Below are 22,647 nucleotides of genomic sequence, written 5' to 3' on the forward strand. Positions count from 1 at the left end.
CCTCGCGTTGGAGGCACATATATATGGTTCTCCTACACTCCCGCCGTCGCAACCGCTTACCCAGGAGGGGGCACAAACTAGCTAGTGATGGGATGAGGGAACATATAACAGTCTCACATTTTGCTTCTCTGTAACTGGCTAATTGTTCGGAAGGGGAAGGGACGATGAACTCACTCCGAGGAATAAGATGCATTATTTATGTTTATTTTCAAGTTCTAATGATATTAACTTGATTTAGAAATACCATTTATAATGCACACGTGTGAATCACTTGTTTAGACTCACATGGCATGCCTCCTGACATCGGAATCATGGATCTTAAAGAATTATGCAGTCACAACATCTAAATTACTACGGCGAAAACATCAGGGAGGACTAGTGTACAAACACATCTTAGGTACATTTAGTTTAGGAAAAAATTGTGTCATTGGATCACACAGATAGATGTTCGAGATGGCGTGTAGGGAGGTGTTGGAGCGTCATGTTCATTTCATGAAAAAAGAACCTCATTAATATCTAGTCTCTTCGTTTCTAAATATAATCCTTTTCAAATATTTTAATATAAACTATATACGGATGTATATATATGTATTTCAGAGTGTAAATGCATTCCTTCTTCATCGTATGTAGTTTATACTCGTCTGTATGTACAAAATCTCTCAAATATATTATATTTAGAAACGAAGGGAGTATGTACAAAACAAGTCCCTCGATACCCCCTAGAAGCTCCCAACAGCCTCATCTAAGTCATTCGTTTGCCGTCTCACAAATAATGCTAGAGTAAATTGCAAAAACCGTTGAATTAAAGGCTAGGCTTGTAAAAAAACACGTGTTACACTTTTATGTTAAAAGGCATGAAATATGTGCCTAATCTTTTTATAGAAAAAACTGGTTAACGGCTTGGGCCATTTTAAGCACGATAGATGGGTTCCATTAGATAAGGTGATGTGGCAATTTTTTTTGCCGTATTACACATAGGGGAGAAGGAGACTAGTCTTTTTTTTTGAATATTGGCAGGAGAGCTGCCAAATCCATTGATCAGAAGAGGTATTACAAGTAACACCCAGGAAGAATGCACCGCATAAGACGAGTGCCAAAAGAAGAAGAATGAAAAAAGGGTGCCCAGTTTATAAGGAAAACAGGGCGAAAACCTAACGCAGCACCTAACAACTAGGCCTAAAGCATCCACAACACATACAACACCTCAGAAGGCCAACACCCCACAATACACTTGGTCGGGCGCTCGAGCGCTTTCGCCGCTACCAAAGTGCAAACCACAAACCGTTGTATCACTCCGAGCTGCCACAAGCATATCCGTAAAACTCGACGACATCCAAGAGGAACGCTATGTGTGATAGAGCAAATATATGCCGCTTCAATCTCGTGAGGTTGGCGGTCATAACTTGCTTGACGAACTTGTATGTGAAGGATGCTTCTGTTGCTCTCACAGTGATGCTACACAAGCCGTCGCCAACCACCAACATGAGCACCGGGTCCCTCTGGCCGAGTCTATCTTCAAGACGATGTCCTCAAGAGGAGATACGACGCCGTGCAAAGCCGATAGCGTCATCATCGCCTGATCCGCAAGAGCAGATCTAGGGTTTCCCCTGAAGGATGTCGGGCATGGGAAGGAGGGGCTGCAACATCGATGCCTCCAACAAGGGCACGGTGCCCGAAGGCGCCGCCATCGATTGCTCTGGCCACAACCGGAGCGCGGCTTTCGCCGGCAGCCACAACCACCCAAACCAGAGACCAAACCAGCCTTCCTGCATAACAGATCCATGGCGCCAAACACTTTTTCACATCACGCCCCACGCCCGTGCCCAGAAGGCCGCCGGCCAAACCGTGCCTCAGCACCTCACACGCCTCCGCCCCGCCCTGGCGCGCTGCCCCGCGCCCGACAGGTAGCCATGCCCGCCGCCGCGACCAGGCCAGATCGGGCTCACTGGTTGCGCCTCAAAATCCGTCGCCGGCAGCAGATCCGACGCCTCCCGCTTCCCTTGCCCAGTAGGACATTGCCGAGGCCTCCTCACTCACGCCCGCGTCTCGCCCCGGCAGCGCAGGCCAGCGCTCGGGGCACGCCCGCCCGCGCAACGCAAGCCGTCGCCACACCCAGTCACGCGCTCCTCCACGCCCGCTCATGCGTCGCTGTCGCACTTTCTCCACCGCATGCCCCGACGGGCGACTCACAGGAGCCCGGGCACGCCCCGCATCTTTGAAGGTGAGCCGCCCCCGCGCAGCTCAAGGTCCTCGCGAGGCGGGCCAGGCCCCGTCGCCGCTGACGCAGCACAGGCTTTGCCTGCCAGCACCCTCCGGCGGCGGCGAGGGAATGGGACGAAGAGGATGGGGACGGTGGAGGCGATTTAGGGTTCCTCCCGGATCGCTGCGGGGAGCGACACGGGAGTCTTCTGGCTTGGGTTCCTCGCCCCTGTGTGCTTTAGAGGAGGGGCAGACGAGACGAGGCTGCGGTGCACAAATGTGCTGGTGAAGGAGACTAGTCAAAGTTCTCACGTGGAACTTTTGTTTTGCCTTGTCATCCTGTTGAATGTTTTTTGTAACCTTAGCCTTTAATGTTGATGGCTACATCGATGAATGTTTGCCTAGATTTTGCAAAGTCCGTTCATGAGCAGCGTGAGAAGACTCTTGCGCCACTTCTGCTTGCAAGATTAGTTTAGATGTCATTCCTTTTCTATTCTGTAGTCCCTCCGTTTTTAAATATAAGTTTTTAAAAAAAAATTCATTAAAAGACTATATACAAAACAAAATGAATGAATCTATAATTTAAAATATGTTTATATACATTTGTATGTAGTCTCTAATGAAATCTTTAAAAATGCTTATATTTAAAAACAGATGGAGTATAAAACTAGTATGACTAGATATGTTTGCGAATGTCTATTCGTTTGGTTATTTGGTCTAGTGTATAGTGTATGTCAATGCAGTGGCCGGGAAGCTCTTTTTATTTCGTCGCATCGTCTTGACGAAACGATACAAGAGAATAAAATAAATATAGTTATCTAAAAAATGTAACTATATATTTCATCTGCATCACTGTATGGGGTGTAATCGGTCATGTCATTACATTCCCTGTTAGCCTCAGAACCTCCAGAGGTCAGACATAAATGCATGGTTATCACAGTCATCGTCGATCATATCCTCGTCCGCCTCTTCCGGCGGCGTCGGCGGCGGCATCGGCGAGAAACCGAACATGACATCATCCATAGCCGGAACATTGGTCCCCGGCGCCGACGACGTTGGAATCGACGGCAGCGCATCCATGAACGACCAATCAAGCACATCGTCGTAGGCAGCGGCACTGCCAGCGGACGGCGATGACTCTACAGCTATGTCATTGCTCGTGCTCGTCACTTCCTGCGACGGCATAGCAGTGGTGACCGCCATTGTCCGGCCCGCTGGAATAGGATGTGCGCGGTTCGCGTGCCTCGTGGCTGCTGCCTGGATACGCTCGGGCGTAGGCACTACGCCAGGGACGTGCTGAACGTCGGGCGGGAACTCTGGGAAGTTGAGAGACCCGGCGCGGGAGCCGCGGAGGCAGACGGCTGCCGCGTCGAACGCACGCGCCGCCTTCTCGGCGGACTGGTAGGAGCCGAGCCATATCCTCTCGCGGCTGTTGGGCATGCGGATCTCCGACACCCACCGGCCCCATTTCCGCAGCCGGACGCCCTTGTACCGCCGTTCAGGCGGTGGCGGATGCGGCTCTGCCGAGCCTTCGCCGCCGCTTGCGCTAGTGGCTCCATCCATGGCTATAGGTACCACGTTCAGATGAGCACACTTCGCTTTAGCTAAACTAGAGAGTGATCATTTAGATCGTGGGAGACTGTGGTCAACGATTGATGGATTTAACGGGCGATCCAGAAAGAGATTTATACTACACAGAAAACGTGTGGTTTGGTGACATTATCAGTACTCAACCACCATGTCAGAGGAGGGGAGAGCGAGGAGTCACAGTTTTGCCGAGCACGTTCTGAAAATGAATATTGTACATGGAATCGTGCGGTTTGCTCTGTTGTCGCTGTAGGGGAGATGAAGCCTCGACGATCCTTCCAAATGTACAGATCTTAGGCACGCTCTACAGCCGGTCATTGATCGATCATTAAAAAGGTAATTTAGACGGTTGTTTTAAATGGCCTAATACAATCGGACTAACTTCATATCGAGTCTAAATATGAGACACATATAGGGGCATCCAGGCGCGTCCGTCATGTCGGACTCAACTTCATCATAAATTGCATCAAATCTATCCCCTCAACCTACCGGATCCATTTGCTCTCTTCTCTCTTCTTCCTCCTCCACGTCGTCCATCTTGTAAACTCCGCCGCCACGTGTGCTCTGCAGTCGTTCCGAGCGCCTGTGTCGTCAGCACCGGCACAACACTCATGCCTCCCATCTTCGTCGCCGGGGACGTCGCTGCCGGCCCGGACGTCACCGCGGTACGTCTGGCAACTCCCGAGCTCCCCCTTACACTCTATGTGTGCGACACATTATCGGACTTAGATATTTTGTGATCTTTTTGAGAAAAACGAAGAATTCTGATGCTTCATCAGAGAAGGATTATGGATTGATGGAGCTTGTTCAAATGAGTCAAGAACTCAAGATGAGTTATTCGATTCCTCAAACTTGGACGAAGTAGTGGATATGATCATGCTCGTGAGCATGCAAAAGGAAATAGATCGACAGGTGAAGCGTATTCTCTATTTAAGGGCTCAATCAAAGGAAGAATAGTGACCAATCGGAAGAGGATATCTGAGCAAAACTACTGTAGAAGGACTACTTTGCTCTGAATCCAACGTTCCCGAACGATCCATGGTTTTGTCGTCGTTTTCGAATGCAAAAACCATTGTTTTGCGCATTGTGAAGGGAGTGAAGGCATACGATGACTACTTCAAACTCATAAGGAATTGTTGCAGTCAATTTTCTTTATGTGCTAAATCGAAGTGCACAACTGCCACTAGTGGGGACAGGGCCTATAGTCCTGGCCCGTAAGGGGCTTTAGTCCCGGTTCACCAACCGAGACTAAAGGGACGGGACTAAAGGCCTAACCTTTAGTCCCGGCCCTGTTCCACGCCGGGACTAAATGTGCTCCACGTGGGCGCCTCGTAGTGCCCCAGGGGCAGGCCCTTTAGTCCCGGTTCGTTACACGGACCGGGACTAAAGAGTTTCAGATTTTGTTTATTTTTGGGTTTTTTTTGAATGAAATTATTTTTGGGTTTTAGGGTTTTAGGGTTTAGGTGTTCGGGAGATTAACGTGATGCCTCGTTTGGTGTTCGGGAATTAGTTTTTATATAATTTAAATAGAAATAATTATGCATATATATATATATATATATATATATATATATATATATATATATATAAGATTAACTTATCTTACAAGCGAGCATATATATACAATTATATGGAGATCTGAATTATCGGGACTAGAGCCTGTCTATTCGATTACATGGACAAACATGAGTAATGGCCCCTAGCTACACTAAATTGTCCTTTGTCATCTATAGCTTCCGTCCTCAGAAAGGTCACAAGCTCCTCTGCAACAGCAATCACGCGTTGCTCTGGTAGGACCTTCGTCCTCATGGTCGTGTACTATATAAGAAGAGGAGATGAATATGAATATCAATCATGATAACAAAGAATGATGGGTAAAAATAGAGGTGTGAATGTTCATTGCTTCGTCGAATCTGTGATCCTTGTGCTGAGAGGTAAACGTGCGAATGGTCTCGCAAACATAGTATCCGCATAGATGCGTTCCTCGTGGCTGCTGGTCGCACTTTACGAGAATAGAATATATATAATCAAAATAATAATCTAGCATCATAAATGTATTAAAAATAGAAGTATATCATACTACTACTTACCTGAGCCGCTCTAAAGGTCAGCTTCTCAGGCTCGATACCGGAAGTCACGCACTTGAACCGCTTCCAAACCCTGCCCAACAAGGATAATGATTTGCTAAGTTTTTCATTAATTGATATATCAGAAAATCATCGAAAGAGACCCATAGAGCGCAAGAATGATTGAAATTACCCTTGGAGCATGTCGTGCAGGCTTTGGAACTGTTCCAAGGGTCTCGATAATGGGTCGAAGGCATCAACTCTTCCCTTATCAATTTGAATGTCCAACAGAATCCAATGGAAGCTGCACATGTATATATATATATCTGTGTGTGTGTGTCAGTAACTTATCAATTACACTTATAAGTGAATGGACACAACAGAGTAAAGACCCTCACCTGAAGTTGTATGGAAACAATATGTGGTCACAGAAATTTTGATCTGTTAGAAACCTTAGAAGGTTTTCCTCCGTCTCCTTGGGTTTACCAGTTAGCGTCGCTATATGTATTTTATCTGGGTCAATAAACCCAATATTTAGGATGTTCTTTCTTTTACAATCCAGAATCTTCATTCTGCATAATAGAGCACAAGTTATATATAGACAATGAATTGAAATAACTAAACAAGTTATATGTAGACAACGAATTGAAAAACTTACAGACAATAGCAACTCATAAGCGATTTGTCGAGGGCGTCGCCATTGTACATCTGGAAGAGTTCATCAAAGTCGATATGGATTTCTTCGGGGCGGCCGTAGTACTCCCGTGGGACACTCACCATGATCATCGTTCTCCCATTCTTTGATTCACTTAAGTACCATGTATGCAAGTAACGCATATTTGTTGGGAGATCATCTTTGCTGACCAAAGGCGCTCCCATGACAAACTGTGGCTTAGGGGCTACCACAGCCTTGGGTAACCTGTCGTCTTGGGAAGCCAGAATGTCTTCAATCGAGATACCCCATTCAGCCGCCCACTTCTTTGCTAATTCGAAATCTTGCCCCTGCATCGGAGGGGGGACATTCTCGGTTAACACCTTGAGGGGTGGGATCGACTGTTTGGCCTGTTGTCCAAGCTGAGGAACGTCTGATTTTTTCTTGCTTGTAGTTGAACTTGATTTGCTGCCACTTGCACTTGCACGTGATTTGCTCTTTTTCACTTCCTTCTGCAATGTGCGTGTATAGTCATTAGGCTTATGGTGTAAGTCATTCTGTGATGGAAGGGTCGTGAAGTATTTTGCAAATGCTATTTGCTTCTCGGTGTATTCCGGGCAGGGCTCGGGTTCCTTCTTTTTCATCTACGCATCATGATGTTCCTTTGCTATCCTGGTGTTTTCCTCGGGGGTACGATCATAAGGTCTGATAGGAAGATTAGCATGAGGTACCTTTGGGAGGGGCGACCGTTTGCGCTTTGGGGGGCTCCGTCGCTTAGAAATCGTCGACGGAGCGTTCTTGGTGGCACGCTTCCGCTTAGTATCCGGAGCGGGCGGCGGCGAAGACGGACGACCCAAGTCCGGCATCGGTGATCGAGATGGACTCGTGTTGTGCTAGCCGACGTCATGTGGAGGGCTTGGCGGTAATGGAGGTGTAGGTGACCTGCGACGACTCGAAGACGGTGTTGTCCTTGGGGCCGAGCCTGGAAGCTTGATGTAGTTCTTGTCCCATAGGATGACTCCAACCAGTACTTCTCCGAGTGTCCTATCATCTTCAGGTCCAGCTATGTCGAGCTCCATATCATGAAACCCCGCCATGATTTCATCCACCCCGACTTTAGCAAAGCCAGTTGGAATCTCACGGCCATGCTAGCGTGCATCAGGGCCAGAAGGTAAAGCTTGTTCGATGGCCACCTTCATGGATATGTTCTTGAATTTCTGATGGAGTTCACATGATGTTGACTCCTTGATTCCATCCACGGGGTAGCCGGGACCGCCCTCTATCATTCTTCGTTCATCATCGGGGGGGGGGGGGGCTCAGATTCAGCCATGCTGCTTTTCCGCTTAGATGGGGCGCCGGTAATATCAAATGCAGGATCTTCCTGGCGCGCTACTCCTCTAAGATCATCAATCTGCTTCTGTTGCTCGTTAATCCTGGCAAGCAACTGGTTGAACTTGTCATTCTCCTCATCCTGCTGCCGCTTCTTTGCTCTCTCTCGGCTTCTGTAAGTGTCTTGATCTCTAGCAAACCCAAGCCACCACGGGTAAGAAGGACCGAAGCCTCGCGTTCGTCCTCCATGTTCGTCATTGCCGAGGACCAGTGTGAGCAAATCTTTCTCTCTATCTGTAGTGAACTTTCTTTTTCCCTCCTTAATTTCTTTCACTATCCTTTTCCAATTCTCCCTGGGTATCCTAAGACCGTCACTACAGATGAGGTCCCCTGTTTCTTCGTCGTACGAACCACCATGCGCAAGGAACTAATTTCTTGCTCTCAATTACCACTCATCATGGAGTAGTTCAGGTACGATCCCTTTATCTAGCAGATCTTGCTCTTTCTTATCCCACTTTGGGATGGCAGTCTCATAGCCCCCTGGCCCCAGCTTGTGGTGATATTTCTTCTTGTCGGCATTTATCTTGTTCTTTTATGATAATGCATGGGCATCTTCTGACTCCTTGTACTCTTGAAATGCCTTCCAGTGATTCGCATGCTTGGCTAGACACCCCTCGAATACTGGCACTTTCTTTGTCTTCAGATAGTTTTTCCATAGCTTTTTCTTCCAGCTACGGAACAGTTCGGCCATCTTCTTTAGAGTCCACTACTTGACTTTGGCCCTCAGTTTGTCTGCGGCGTCTTCATTCTCACATTCTGGCAGGTTGAAATGTGACATGAGATCATTCCAAAGATTATCTTTGTACCTTTCGGCGACATAGTCACTATCGGCTGCCCCTTTGCGCTTGTTCCACTCCCGAACGCTGATCGGGACGTGATCCCTAACGAGAACTCCGCATTGCTTCTTGAATGTGTCAGCAGCATTCTTAGGAAGCTTGGGTTCGCCCGTAGGCAATATCACCTCAAAGGTGTAATGCGTCCGTGCATACAACTTTCTAGTCGAGCCTCGTTTCGTAGCTTTGCTCGACGTGGAGGCCTAAGAGGGAGAAACATTCGTCAAATGAATGTATATGTATACAATATAGAGCTATCTCCAATATTTTTCAGATATTACAAGTGATTGTCGAACTTCATATGTATACCTCGCCGGACTTTATTATTTCTTCACCGGCTTCTCCACCGGCTTCTCCATCAGTGGAGCTATCACCTTCTGCGTCATTGGACCTATCTCCTGCCCCATCGGCTTCATCTTCGTGTCGGTCGACCTCCATTCCATATCCGGAGGGGTTTAGATATGACGACGGAGATTCAGCTGGTTCAACGTCGGGGCCGTCTTTGATTATATCTTCGAGAAGTTCTTCCTCTTCGAGGTTCCTGATATGTGGATCCATAGTTCTGCAAAAAACGGACATTTGATTAACTAATAAACTAACAAACTATATAAGAGGGGTTGGAAACTTTGAAGTGTCGTTTTATATAGGAGGACCTTTAGTCCCGGGTCTTGGCTAGAACCAAATCGTAAAATAAAGTAGTATTCAAATTAGCATGCATTCAATTATAAGCAAATACATCATCTCTTTTGTCCATACATCGTCGAATATTATCACTAATACTCCTCGAATACTATCATACATATAGCATCATTGATACATCTAGAACCGTAGCGCCCGACGGGTATCGGTGCGGGCGGTGGACACCCAAAGAGAAGGAACCATCATAGGATCATAGCTCCAGTGAGATCCCCGAAGAACCTGCCAGGTATGCTCGAACCTGCCCTCCAACGCAACCATGTAGCGACGGACGTGCTCATCCTCCTCGCTAACACGGTCACGTACCACCTCCGCGGTGTCCGGAAGCCTCGGCACCCTCACTGGCCCACGCGACCGCCACCAAACAAGGATCGGGTCAACGACGGGCTGGCTCCTCACCAACCTACGCCCCCCGAAAGGTAGCACCTCCCAATACCAGCCGGGCGGAGCCCAGTCCAGGACAGGGCCCCTCTGATCAAGCAGGTGTCCTCTGCCGAGTCGACGACGAGGATGCGGGATAGGAATCGTAAAATGAACTAAAAAAATAAAGCAGTTCTATTAATTTTCTTGCTAAAAATAAACTATTAACACTTAAGCATATACAATAGCAAAATTAAATTATTAACACTTAAGCATATACAATAGCAAAATTAAGCAATAATCTAAGAAACACTATTAACACTTAAGCATATACACTATACAACAGCAAAATTAAATGACAAAAAATATATTTCTTCTTCTTGTAATCTTAAACTATTTTTTCCTCTTCTTCTATTTCTCCTCTTCTTCTACTTCTTCTTCTACTTCTACTTCTCCTCTTCTTCTACTACTTCTCCTCTTCTCTTCTTCTACTTCTCCTCTCCTCCTCTTCTAATTTTTTCTCTTCTTCTACTTCTCCTCTTCTTCTATTTTTCCTCTTCTTCTCCTCTCCTCCTCTTCTTATTCTCCTTTTTCTTCTTTTCTTCTCCTCCTCTTCTTATTTTCCTTTTTCCTAATCTTATTTTCTTATTTTTGTTCATATTTCTTCTTCTTGCAACCCTAACCTAATTCTAAATATTACTAACCCTAATAATCTAGCACAAACCTAATAACAATAGGAATTAAATGACAAAAAAAATCTTTTTCTTTTTCTTCTTTTCTTCCCTTTTTATTGTTTTCTTCTCCTTTTTGTTCTTTTCTTCTCCTTTTTCTTCCTTTCTTCTCCTTTTTCTTCTTTTCTTCTCCTTTTCTTCCTTTCTTCTCCTTTTTCTTCCTTTCTTCCCTTTTTCTTCTTTTCTTCTCCTTTTTCTTCTTTTCTTCTCATTTTTCTTATTTTCTTCTCATTTTTCTTCTTTTCTTCTCCTTCCCTTTTTCTTCCTTTCTTCTCCTTTTTCTTCCTTTCTTCTCCTTTTTCTTCCTTTCTTCTCCTTTTTCTTCTTTTCTTCTCCTTTTTCTTCTTTTCTTCTACTGGCCGGAGTGTTGGGGAGGGGGCGGGGGGCTTACCAGCCGGACAAGGGGGCGGGGGGCTTACCGGCCAGAGGTGTCGACGACGCGCGGCGAGGAGGGCGGCGGCGGCGAGGAGGACGACGGCGACGACGTGGAGGACGCCAGGCGGCGGCAAGGAGGACGGCGGGCAGCCTGACGGCGTCGTCGAGGTCGTCGTTGTGCCGCGCCGGGCAGGAGAACGAGAGGAAGAAGAAGAGAAATGGACGATTTGGGTGGGAATTTTTCAAAGTCCCGCTTATATAGGTGGATCTTTAGCCCCGGTGCGTGGCTCCAACCGGGACTAAAGTCCCGGGTGGAGCCATGACCCGGGACTAAAGGCCTCTTTTTGGGCAGACCAGAAGGCGGGAAGCAGGGGCCTTTAGTCCCGGGTGGAGCCACGCACCGGGACTAAAGCCCCTCCTCGGCAGGCGGCAGACGAGGGGCTTTAGTCCCTGGGCGTGGCTCCATCCGGGACTAAAGCCCCTCCTCGGCTGCACGATAAGTTTAGTCCCACCTCGCCCAGCGAGGGGACAAACACTTGTTTATAAGCCCCGTCGCAGCTTCTCCATCGAGCTCCTCTCTAAAGCAGGCATACGGGCCTAAACTCAGTGAAAATGGAAACTATATTCGAAATTATGGAGAAAATTCAACCTGAATTCAAAGTGATTTCACTTTGAATTTAGGTTGAATTTTCTCTATAAATTCTCATATAGTTTCAAATTTTTTCTATTTTCAAAATTAATTATTTTGACTATCCAAACTATTATGTATTTTATTATTTTCAATTAAAAACTATGTTTATTAAAAATTCTTTTTGCATATTTGAGAATTTGATAAAACTATAATAATGAAAAGTGTTTGAAATTGAATAAATAATTCAAAACTATTTTCTATTTTCAAAAGTAATTATTTTGACTATCCAAACTATTATCTATTTTGTTATTTTCAATTAAAAACTATGTTTATTAAAATTCTTTTTGCATATTTGAGAATTTGACAAAACTATGATAATGAAAAGTGTTTGAAATTGAATAAATAATTCAAAACTATTTTCTATTTTCAAAAGTAATTATTTTGACTATCCAAACTATTATCTATTTTGTTATTTTCAATTAAAAACTATGTTTATTAAAATTCTTTTTGCATATTTGAGAATTTGACAAAACTATGATAATGAAAAGTGTTCGAAATTGAATAAATAATTCAAAACTATTTTCTATTTTCAAAAGTAATTATTTTGACTATCCAAACTATTAACTATTTTGTTATTTTCAATTAAAAACTATGTTTATTAAAATTCTTTTTGCATATTTGAGAATTTGACAAAACTATGATAATGAAAAGTGTTTGACATTGAATAAATAATTCAAAACTATTTTCTATTTTCAAAAGTAATTATTTTGACTATCCAAACTATTAACTATCTGGTTATTTTCAATTAAAAACTATGTTTATTAAAATTATTTTTTCATATTTGAGAATTTGAGAAAACTATGATAATGAAAAGTGTTTGAAATTGAATAAATAATGCAAAACTATTTTCTATTTTCAAAAGTAATTATTTTGACTATCCAAACTATTAACATATTTTTTTTTGAGCTACTTGACCCTAAAATTGAAAAGCACTACAAATGAACTCTGAAAATGTTGAAAGTTGGCATGCTATCATCATTTCACCCACATAGCATGTGTTAAAAAGTTGAGAGGTCTACAAAAAAAAACTAGATGCACTTCGTGTACAAAACGGACAATCTCTCTCGAAGTATCTGCGTTTCGAACGAGAACTCATCTCTTACAAAGGGATTTCATTTTTTTGAACTTATTTGAACTACATACTTTTTGTGTGTTCAAAATGCACCATTCAAAGGCACATCACAAAATTTCAACAATTTCTGACTTCATTTGGTATTCTTCGTGCATTTACTTTTTTTGAGCTAGTTGACCCTGAAATTGAAAAGCACTACAAATGAACTCTCAAAATGTTGAAAGTTGGCATGCTATCATCATTTCACCCACATAGCATGTGTTAAAAAGTTGAGAGGGCTACAACAAAAACTGGATGCACTTCGTGTACAAAACGGACAATCTCTCTAGAAGTATCAGCGTTTCGAACGAGAACTCATCTCTTACAAAGGTATTTCATTTTTTTGAACTTATTTGAACTCCATACTTTTTGTGTGTTCAAAATGCACCATTCAAAGGCACATCACAAAATTTGAACAATTTCTGACTTCATTTGGTATTCTTCGTGCATTTACTTATTTTTTTTTGAGCTAGTTGACCCTGAAATTGAAAAGCACTACAAATGAACTCTCAAAATGTTGAATGTTGGCATGCTATCATCATTGCACCCACGTAGCATGTGTTAAAAAGTTGAGAGGGCTACGACAAAAACTGGATGCACTTCGTGTACGAAACGGACAATCTCTCTCGAAGTATCAGTGTTTCGAACGAGAACTCATCTCTTACAAAGGGATTTCATTTTTTGAACTTATTTGAACTCCATACTTTTTGCGTGTTCAAAATGCACCATTCAAAGGCACATCACAAAATTTCAACAATTTCTGACTTCATTTGGTATATTTCGTGCATTTACTTATTTTTTTTGACCTAGTTGACCCTGAAATTGAAAAGCACTACAAATGAACTCTGAAAATGTTGAAAGTTGGCATGCTATCATTATTTCACCCACAGAGCATGTGTTAAAAAGTTTAGAGGGCTACGACAAAAACTGGATACACTTCGTGTACAAAACGGACAATCTCTCTCGAAGTATCAGCGTTTCGAACGAGAACTCATCCCTTAAAAGGGATTTCATTTTTTCGAACTTATTTGAACTCCATACTTTTTGTGTGTTCAAAATGCACCATTCAAAGGCACATCAGAAAATTTCAACAATTTCTGAATTAATTTGGTATTCTTCGTGCATTTACTTATTTTTTTGAGCTAGTTGACCCTGAAATTGAAAAGCACTACAAATGAACTCTGAAAATGTTGAAAGTTGGCATGCTATCATCATTTCACCCACATAGCACGTGTTAAAAAGTTGAGAGGGCTACGACAAAAACTGGATGCACTTCGTGTACAAAACGGACAATCTCTCTCGAAGTATTAAGGTTTCGAACGAGAACTCATCTCTTACAAAGGGATTTCATTTTTTTGAACTTATTTTAACTCCATACTTTATGTGTGTTCAAAATACACCATTCAAAGGGACATCAAAAAATTTCAACAATTTCTGACTTCATTTGGTATTCTTCGTGCATTTACTTATTTTTTTTGAGCTAGTTGACCCTGAAATTGAAAAGCACTGCAAATGAACTCTGAAAATGTTGAAAGTTGGCATGCTATCATCATTTCACCCACATAGCATGTGTTAAAAAGTTGAGAGGTCTACGACAAAAACTGGATGCACTTCGTGTACAAAACAGACAATCTCTCTCGAAGTATCAGCGTTTCGAACGATAACTCATCTCTTACAAAGGGATTTCATTTTTTTGAACTTATTTGAACTCCATACTTTTTGTGTGTTCAAAATGCACCATTCAAAGGCACATCACAAAATTTCAACAATTTCTGACTTCATTTGGTATTCTTCATGCATTTACTTATTTTTTTGAGCTACTTGACCCTGAAATTGAAAAGCACTACAAATGAACTCTCCAAATGTTGAAAGTTGGCATGCTATCGTCATTTCACCCACATAGCAGGTGTTAAAAAGTTGAGAGGGCTACGATAAAAACTGGATGCACTTCGTGTACAAAACGGACAATCTCTCTCGAAGTATCAGCGTCGATGATGGTCGCTACTCCTACTTCCCCTAGTGCATAACCAATATCTAGGATAAGGAGAAGAAGGAGAAACGACCCCCCACAGCAATAGTCGACATTCTTCTTCTCTCATGTATGGTGGACACTCCCTCACCTGATTTTTCGACCGTCGATGATGGTCGCTACTCCTTCTTCCCCTAGTGCATAACAAATATCTAGCACAAAGAGAAGAAGGAGAAGCAACCCCCACGCCACGTGGGACTAATGGTCTTTCATTTTTAAATGACTGTTTTAATCAAAAACAGATCTGTTACAAAAGGGATTTCATTTTTTGAACTTATTTGAACTAAAGACTTTTTGTATATTTATATGGTTGAAATGCATGATACCATGAAGTTAGAAAGGGCTAAACCATTCAAAAGTAGCAAATGAAGTTAGAAAGGGCTAAACCATTCAAATTTGGAAACTATAATGGCACAAACAGAAACTAGACATATATAAATTGGTCCAAGCAGTACATGATACTAGTCCAAACAGTACATAATAATAGCTACCATAGATATATATATATTCGAGGTGACGCTGGCCATAGTTGACGACTCGAATCAGAATGTCCACCTTATTCGAGGTGACGCTGGCCATAGTTGACGACTCGAATCTTGCGGTACAACTCGTATGAAACATATGCATCTTTTGCTGCATACTCAATGTTGATACGATCAAGTGGGGCCTTCTCCCAAAGTTTGTGCCGAGACTTTGGGAAATTGGTCTTCATATTACCATATTCCTCGTCGATCAAGGCAACTGCCATATGAGCCATCGAAGTCCTGACATGTCGAAGCCTGAATACCGTTTGGAGATCAATGAGGCAACCAGTTGGTATCTCAATACCGAAGCTGTACCTCATCTTCAGCTTGTCGTTCGTTATGTCAACGGTAGCAAAAGTGATGCCGCTGCTAAGGAAGTCCATGATTTCTGGACAATGCTTGTCACTACTGCAACAGAAACAAATTAAAATGGAACAAATGTTACATACTGCTGTAATAAGGAAACATGTTTCACTACAACTAAAGAGAAAATTATCTTTAGGATTCAAATAGAACATATTGCTATCCTATGCAATTTTCATATCCTACGAATTGATCAAGAAACTGTAAATTAACTATGACATATATATATATATATATATATATATATATATATATATATATATATATAATATTCAATAAGCTAGACATATTTCATATTTCTATCCAATGGAACCTAGAGAGATCACTATAGCTATCCAATGGAACCTAGAGAGATCACTAGCTATATGCAATTTTCATGACTATGACATATCATATTGCTATCCAATGGAACCTAGAGAGATCACTAGCTATATGCAATTTTCATAACCTTGGATCAAAGAACACCGCATAAAATTGTATCACTACAACTATGATTTCAATGGAACATGTTGAACCAATCAGATTTTTCAGATTGTGGAATACTATTCCAATCAGATTGTGTTCCCTTCAACTAATCAAAATTGTTTCACTACAACTATTTGAAGCGAACCAACTATGATTCCAATAAAACATATTAAACACTAGTTGATTCTAATACGATTTTTCAGATTATGGAACACTATTCCAATCAGATTGTGTTCCCCTTCAACTAATCAAAATTGTTTCACTACAACTATTTGAAGGGAACCAACTATGATTGAAACAAATAAACTTACAATGTCATTACCTTGGATCAAAGAAAGCCTCAAAACTTACCTCGCCCATTGGAAGATCAAGACATGGTGTTTGAAACATAGTTGGATGACGGCAACACCATGTTGATTGGCCGTGTACTCCAGATCAAGCCCCAAGAACTTCTCATGATCCACTGCGGCGTCAAGCCATCGTTCCTTCAACTGTCTAAGAAAATGCGGCACCTCCCTGCTCTCGTTCGTGTACACGACATCGAGCTTGGTCTTGCCATGTGCGAGCACCTCTCCAAAGCGAGTTGGCATGGTGGAAAAAGAGAAGGGAACAAGAGAGGGGAAGAAGAGAGAAGGGAAGAAGCAAGAGAGGAAGAAGAACAGAGAAAGGGCGGAGCGACACAAACTCTGCTTTGGTTGTGGTTTTGTGAAGCGGGATGCAAACCGTTTGGGCCTTTAGTCCCGGGTTGAGCCACCAACCGGGACTAAAGAGGGATACCAACGGTTGCCACCACTACGGCAGGCCACGTGTTAGGCCTTTAGTCCCGGGTTGAGCCACCAACCGGGACAAAAGAGCGATACCAACGGTTGCCACCACTACGGCAGGCCACGTGTCCCTTTAGTCCCGGTTTGGGACACGAACCGGGACTAAAGGCTCCTTACGGGCCGGGACTAAAGCCTCGAGGGAGGCATTGAGAATTGGGGCGACGTGGCTGGGCCTTTAGTCCCGGCCCAGAGGCAGGCCGGGACTAAAGGGTCCCGGCCAAAGGCCCGTTTTCCACTAGTGTGCTCTGAGAATGCTTGCACTTGGTACTGCCAAAGATGTCGTTGATGAGATGGACGGGATGAGGAAGAGCGCATGTGTGAAGACCACCGTCAAGTTTAACCGCACCATGGTGCAAGTGGTTGGAGGAAAGTATGTGAGAGAACCAAATGCGCAGGACACAAAAAGTTGTTGGCTGTTGGAGTGGCAAGATGGTTTCCAGAAGTGTTCGGATCAATTGATTGCATGCATTGGCAATGAAAGAACGATCTCAAAGGTTTGCTGAGAATGTATCAAGGTCACACCAAAGGGGCCACCATCATACTAGAAGGGTTAGTATCACATGGCTTATGGATTTGACATGCTTTACGTGAAATATCGGGTTCTCACAACGGCATCAACGATCTTCGGTGTTCATGAGGATTTGGAATGAACAATCACAACCGTGCAACTACACTGTCAACGGTCGTGACTATAACATGGGATACTATCTTGCCAACGAGATCTATCATCAGTGGGTTGCGTTTGTGAAGATCATATCTGAACCACAGGGCAAGAAACAAAAACACTGCATCAATACAGAAAGCAGATAGAAAGGATGTGAAGCGGACGTATATGAAAACCGATTTGTCAAGTCCCGTTGTAGATGCGCTAACTAGTAGGACCGTGTCACGTGTACTAGAGACACACGCGCTACCCCGTCGTTCTTTTTCAAGCATTCATAACAATTTTCTATATTTGTCAAGACCGCAATCGCTAATTCACACAAGCTCAAGGATTCGGACTTACTGATCAAGCTAGATATCATATCACAGGTGTGTTCAACAATGTGTCCTGCTCTTTCTTGCTCGAGTTCGATGGGTTTTGGCACACCGCACATGTGGGTGCGATATGCTCTCGCTGCTCTGGTATTCCACCTCTTCCTGGGTATTGGCAAATGGAGAGCTTGGGCAAACCCTTTACTCACCTTCGTAGCCTGCGCTAGGGCAGTCCGCTCTCTTTAATGCTATTCAGCATCTCAATCGCTCTGCTGCAGTCAATCCTTGCCAATGTGGTGTCCCCTCAGGCTCTCATTCTGCTTATCTTTGTCTTAATTGCGGGCGAGTCTCTATACGTTGTGCTTAAACATGAGGGTTCATGAACAGTTTGAATATGTAGGAACGATATAAAGGATCCGGTTAAATTATTCTTTTCTTTTTCTTTTTTGTCTAGTCATTGATCAAACGCGTCCGTAAACATATAAGGATGGTCATAATGGGGGTAACATAGCTAGTAACATAGTCTTGAGACTAGCAAACATGGTGATGTGGCAAGTAATTAAAGAAGAGAGAGAGGATTAGAGTAGCATAGGTAGATACCGTAACATGTTAAATGTTATACTACTATGTATCATGCATGTCAATAAATGAGATCATCTATGATACTAGTTTATTTTACTATGCACTATGAAGATAGTATCATACAATAATAACATATGCATGATACTATTATATGTTACTCTTCACTATGAGAAGCCTAAAAGATTATTTGAAAGGTCGAACTGTAGATGCTCTTAACTACGTGCTTTCAGCCATTCCCCTTTTTCTAATCACCATCTTCAAGTCCGGCTCCTTGGCTGTAAAGCAGATCAACAAGGTGATACGAAACTTCCTTTGGTGTTCCAAGCCAAATGCTGACAAAGGAATCATAGTCATAAACTGGTCAACTGTCTGCTAGCACTAATAGAAAAAGGGTCTTTAGCTCCGGTTTGGTTGGGCCGAATCGGGACTAATGCTAGCCTCGGTTCGGTCCCGAACCGGGGCTAATGGCCTTCCACGTGGCGAAGCTGGGAGCAAGGGGGGAGGGGTATTAGTCCCAGTTCGTAATACGAGCCGGGGCTATTTCTTCACTGTTTTTTTGAGTAATTTTTGGGTTTAGGATTTTGCACTAAATTGGATGGGGCTATTTTGCTACCCCTATTTTCCCATTTATTTGTTTTGGGCATTTTTTAATTTTTTTGCACTAAATTAGATGGTACATACACAGCAATAAAGGAACAACTATATTGCACATCGTCACGAATATATTACACACTAGTGGAAAATGGGCCTTTGGCCTGGACCCTTCAGTCCCGGCCTGCCTCTGGGCCGGGACTAAAGGCCCGGCCACGTCGCCCCAAATCGCAATGCCTCCCTCGAGGCTTTAGTCCCGGCCCCTAAGGAGCGTTTAGTCTCGGTTTGTGTCCCAAACCGTGACTAAAGGGCTACGCGGTGTGCAGCCCGCATGTGCGCCACCTTTAGTCCCGGTTTGTGACTCAAACCGGGACTAAAGTCCTCTGCCTATATATAGGACAGCCCCCCTCTCCCCTCTTCCTTGCATTTTTCTTGGATGGAGGAGTGTGCGTGTGTGCTAGCTCTCCATTTTTTTATGCACTAGAGGTGTTTGTTGAAATGTGTGTTAGAGCGATGCCGCTTCAGTTCAGCGAACACAACTACGATATGAGATGCCCGAGCCACGCTTAAACCTCTTACTCTTTATTTCTACTTATTCTAAAAGGTTAGCAACTATATTTCTTCATTTAGACCGTGCGGTACTAATTTTTAGGATCGTGATTGTATTTGATATACTGTCGTATAACGCAGATGAGCCATCCATGGATGTACGGTGATCGACGCACAACCTCTTACAGAGAAGGCGTGCATTCTTTTCGAGATGCAGCCGATGCGAACAAGCATGGTGGTGGCTATATGTTTTGTCCATGTGGTGAATGTCGGAATGAGAAGGATTACACTTCCTCAAGAATCATTCAGAGCCACCTGCTTCGGTCCGGTTTTATGTCGGGCTATAATGTTTGGACAAAGCATGGAGAAAGAGGGGTTATGATGGAAGACGACGATGAAGAAGAAGAGAAGGATGATGACAACTACCGATCTATGTTCCGTGAGTATGCTGATACCGCAATGGAAGACAATGAAGAAGAAGATCAGGATGAAGAACGGGAACCAGATGAGCCCGCTGATGATCTTGGCTGGGTCATTTCTGATGCACGGCGAGGTTGCGACACAGAAAAGGAGAGGTTGCAGTTCGAGCAGATGTTACAGGACCACAACAAATTGTTGTACCCAACTTGTGAAGATGGCCAGAAGAAGCTGGGTAGCACACTGGAATTGCTGAAGTGGAAGGCAGAGACCGGTGTGACTGACTCGTCATTCCAAAAGTTGCTGGTACTGATGAAGAAGATGCTTCCAAGAAAGAACGAATTGCCCGCCAGCACGTACGAAGCAAAGAAGCTTGTCTGCCCTCTAGGATTAGACGTGCAGAAGATACATGCATGCCCTAATGACTTCATCCTCTACCGCGGTGAGAAGTACGAGAATATGGATAAATGCCCGGTATGCACCGCATTGCGGTATAAGATCAGAAAAGATGACCCTGGTGATATTGAGGGCGAGCCACCCAGGAAGAGGGTTCCTGCCAAGGTGATGTGGTATGCTCCTATAATACCACGGTTGAAACGTCTGTTCAGAAATAAAGATCATGCGAAGTTGTTGCGATGGCACATGGAAGATCGTATGAAAGATGATAAGTTGAGGCACACCGCTGATGGTCGGCAGTGGAGAAAAATCGAGAGAGAGTTCCCGAGATTTGCAGCTGACGCAAGGAACTTATGGTTAGGTCTGAGTACAGATGGCATGAATCCTTTTGGGGAGCATAGTTGCAGTCACAGCACCTGGCCCGTTACTCTATGTATCTACAACCTTCCTCCTTGGTTGTGCATGAAGCGGAAGTTCATTATGATGCCAGTGCTTATCCAAGGTCCAAAGCAACCCGGCAACGATATTGATGTGTACCTAAGGCCATTAGTTGATGAACTTTTACAACTGTGGGCCGAACCAGGTGTACGTGTGTGGGACGAGCACAAACAAGAGGAATTTGACCTTCGAGCGTTGCTTTTCGTAACCATCAATGATTGGCCTGCTCTTAGTAACATTTCAGGACAGTCAAAAAAGGGATACAATGCATGCACACACTGTTTGGATCAGACAGAAAGTATATATCTGGACAAATGTAGGAAGAATGTGTACCCGTACAATCGTCGTTTTCTTCCGCCAAGCATCCCTTAAAGAAAAAAGGCAAGCATTTCAATGGCAAGGCAGAACCCCGGGGGAATCCTGTCATCCGTACTGGTGCTGAAGTATTTGATATGGTCAAAGATTTAAAAGTAATCTTTGGAAAGGGTCCTGGCAGCCAACCTGTTCCTAACGGCCCTGATAAGCGCGTACCCATGTGGAAGAAGAAATCTATATTTTGGGAGCTACCCTACTGGGAAGTCCATGAGGTCCGCTCGGCAATCAACGTGATGCACCTGACGAAGAATCTCTGCGTGAATATTCTAGGCTTCCTGGGCTTGTATGGGAAGTCAAAAGATACACTGGAAGCACGGGAGGACCAGGAACGTCATAAAGGAAGAGATGGCATGCATCCAGGGCAGTTTCAAGGGTGTGCCAGCTACGCTCTTACTAAGGAAGAGAAGGAAATCTTCTTTGAAGTCCTTTTCAGTATCAAGGTCCCGACCGGCTTCTCGTCGAATATAAAGGGAATCGTAAATATGAAAGACAAAAAATTCCAAAACCTAAAGTCTCATGGCTGCCACGTGCTTATGACGCAATTGCTTCCGGTTGCATTGAGGGTAATTCTACCAGAAAATGTTCGCCTGGCAATTGTGAAGGTATGTGCATTCCTCAATGCAATTTCTCAGAAGGTAATCGATCGAGAAAGTCTATCAGGTTTACAGATTGATGTGGTACAATGTGTGGTCAGCTTTGAGTTGTTGTTCCCGCCATCTTTCTTCAATATAATGACACACCTCCTAGTTCACCTAGTCGAAGAGATTAGAATTCTCGGTCCTGTGTTTCTAGACAATATGTTCCCCTTCGAGAGGTTCATGGCAGTCTTAAAGAAATATGTTTGTAACCGTGCTAGGCCAGAAGGAAGCATCTCCAAGGGCTATGGAACAGAGGAGGTCATTGAGTTTTGTGTGGACTATCTTCCTGACCTTAAGCCGATTGGTGTTCCTGAATCTCGGTATGAGGGTAGGCTGATAGGAAAAGGCACACTAGGAAGGAAAGCAAAAGTATGTATGGACGAGCATTCTTTCTCTCAAGCACACTACACAGTTCTACACAATTCCACCGTGGTGGCTCCGTATATCGTGAGACACAAGAATATTCTACGCTCCGAAAACCCGGGGAAGGCTGACTCTTGGATTAAAGGGGAACACGAGAAGACTTTCGGAAGTTGGTTGCAGACACATCTCATGAATGACGACACCGTTGGAGATCAGCTGTACTGTTTGGCCAGGCCACCATCTTCGACTATATGTACTTTCTGTTGGGGAACGTCGCATGGGAAACAAAAAATTCCCTACGCGCACGAAGACCTATCATGGTGATGCCCATCTATGAGAGGGGATTTCCGATCTACGTACCCTTGTAGATCGCACAGCAGAAGCGTTAGTGAACGCGGTTGATGTAGTGGAACATCCTCACGTCCCTC

The sequence above is a fragment of the Hordeum vulgare genome, chromosome 3H, assembly GCF_904849725.1.
Source record: "Hordeum vulgare subsp. vulgare chromosome 3H, MorexV3_pseudomolecules_assembly, whole genome shotgun sequence".
NCBI classification, from domain to species: domain Eukaryota; kingdom Viridiplantae; phylum Streptophyta; class Magnoliopsida; order Poales; family Poaceae; genus Hordeum; species Hordeum vulgare.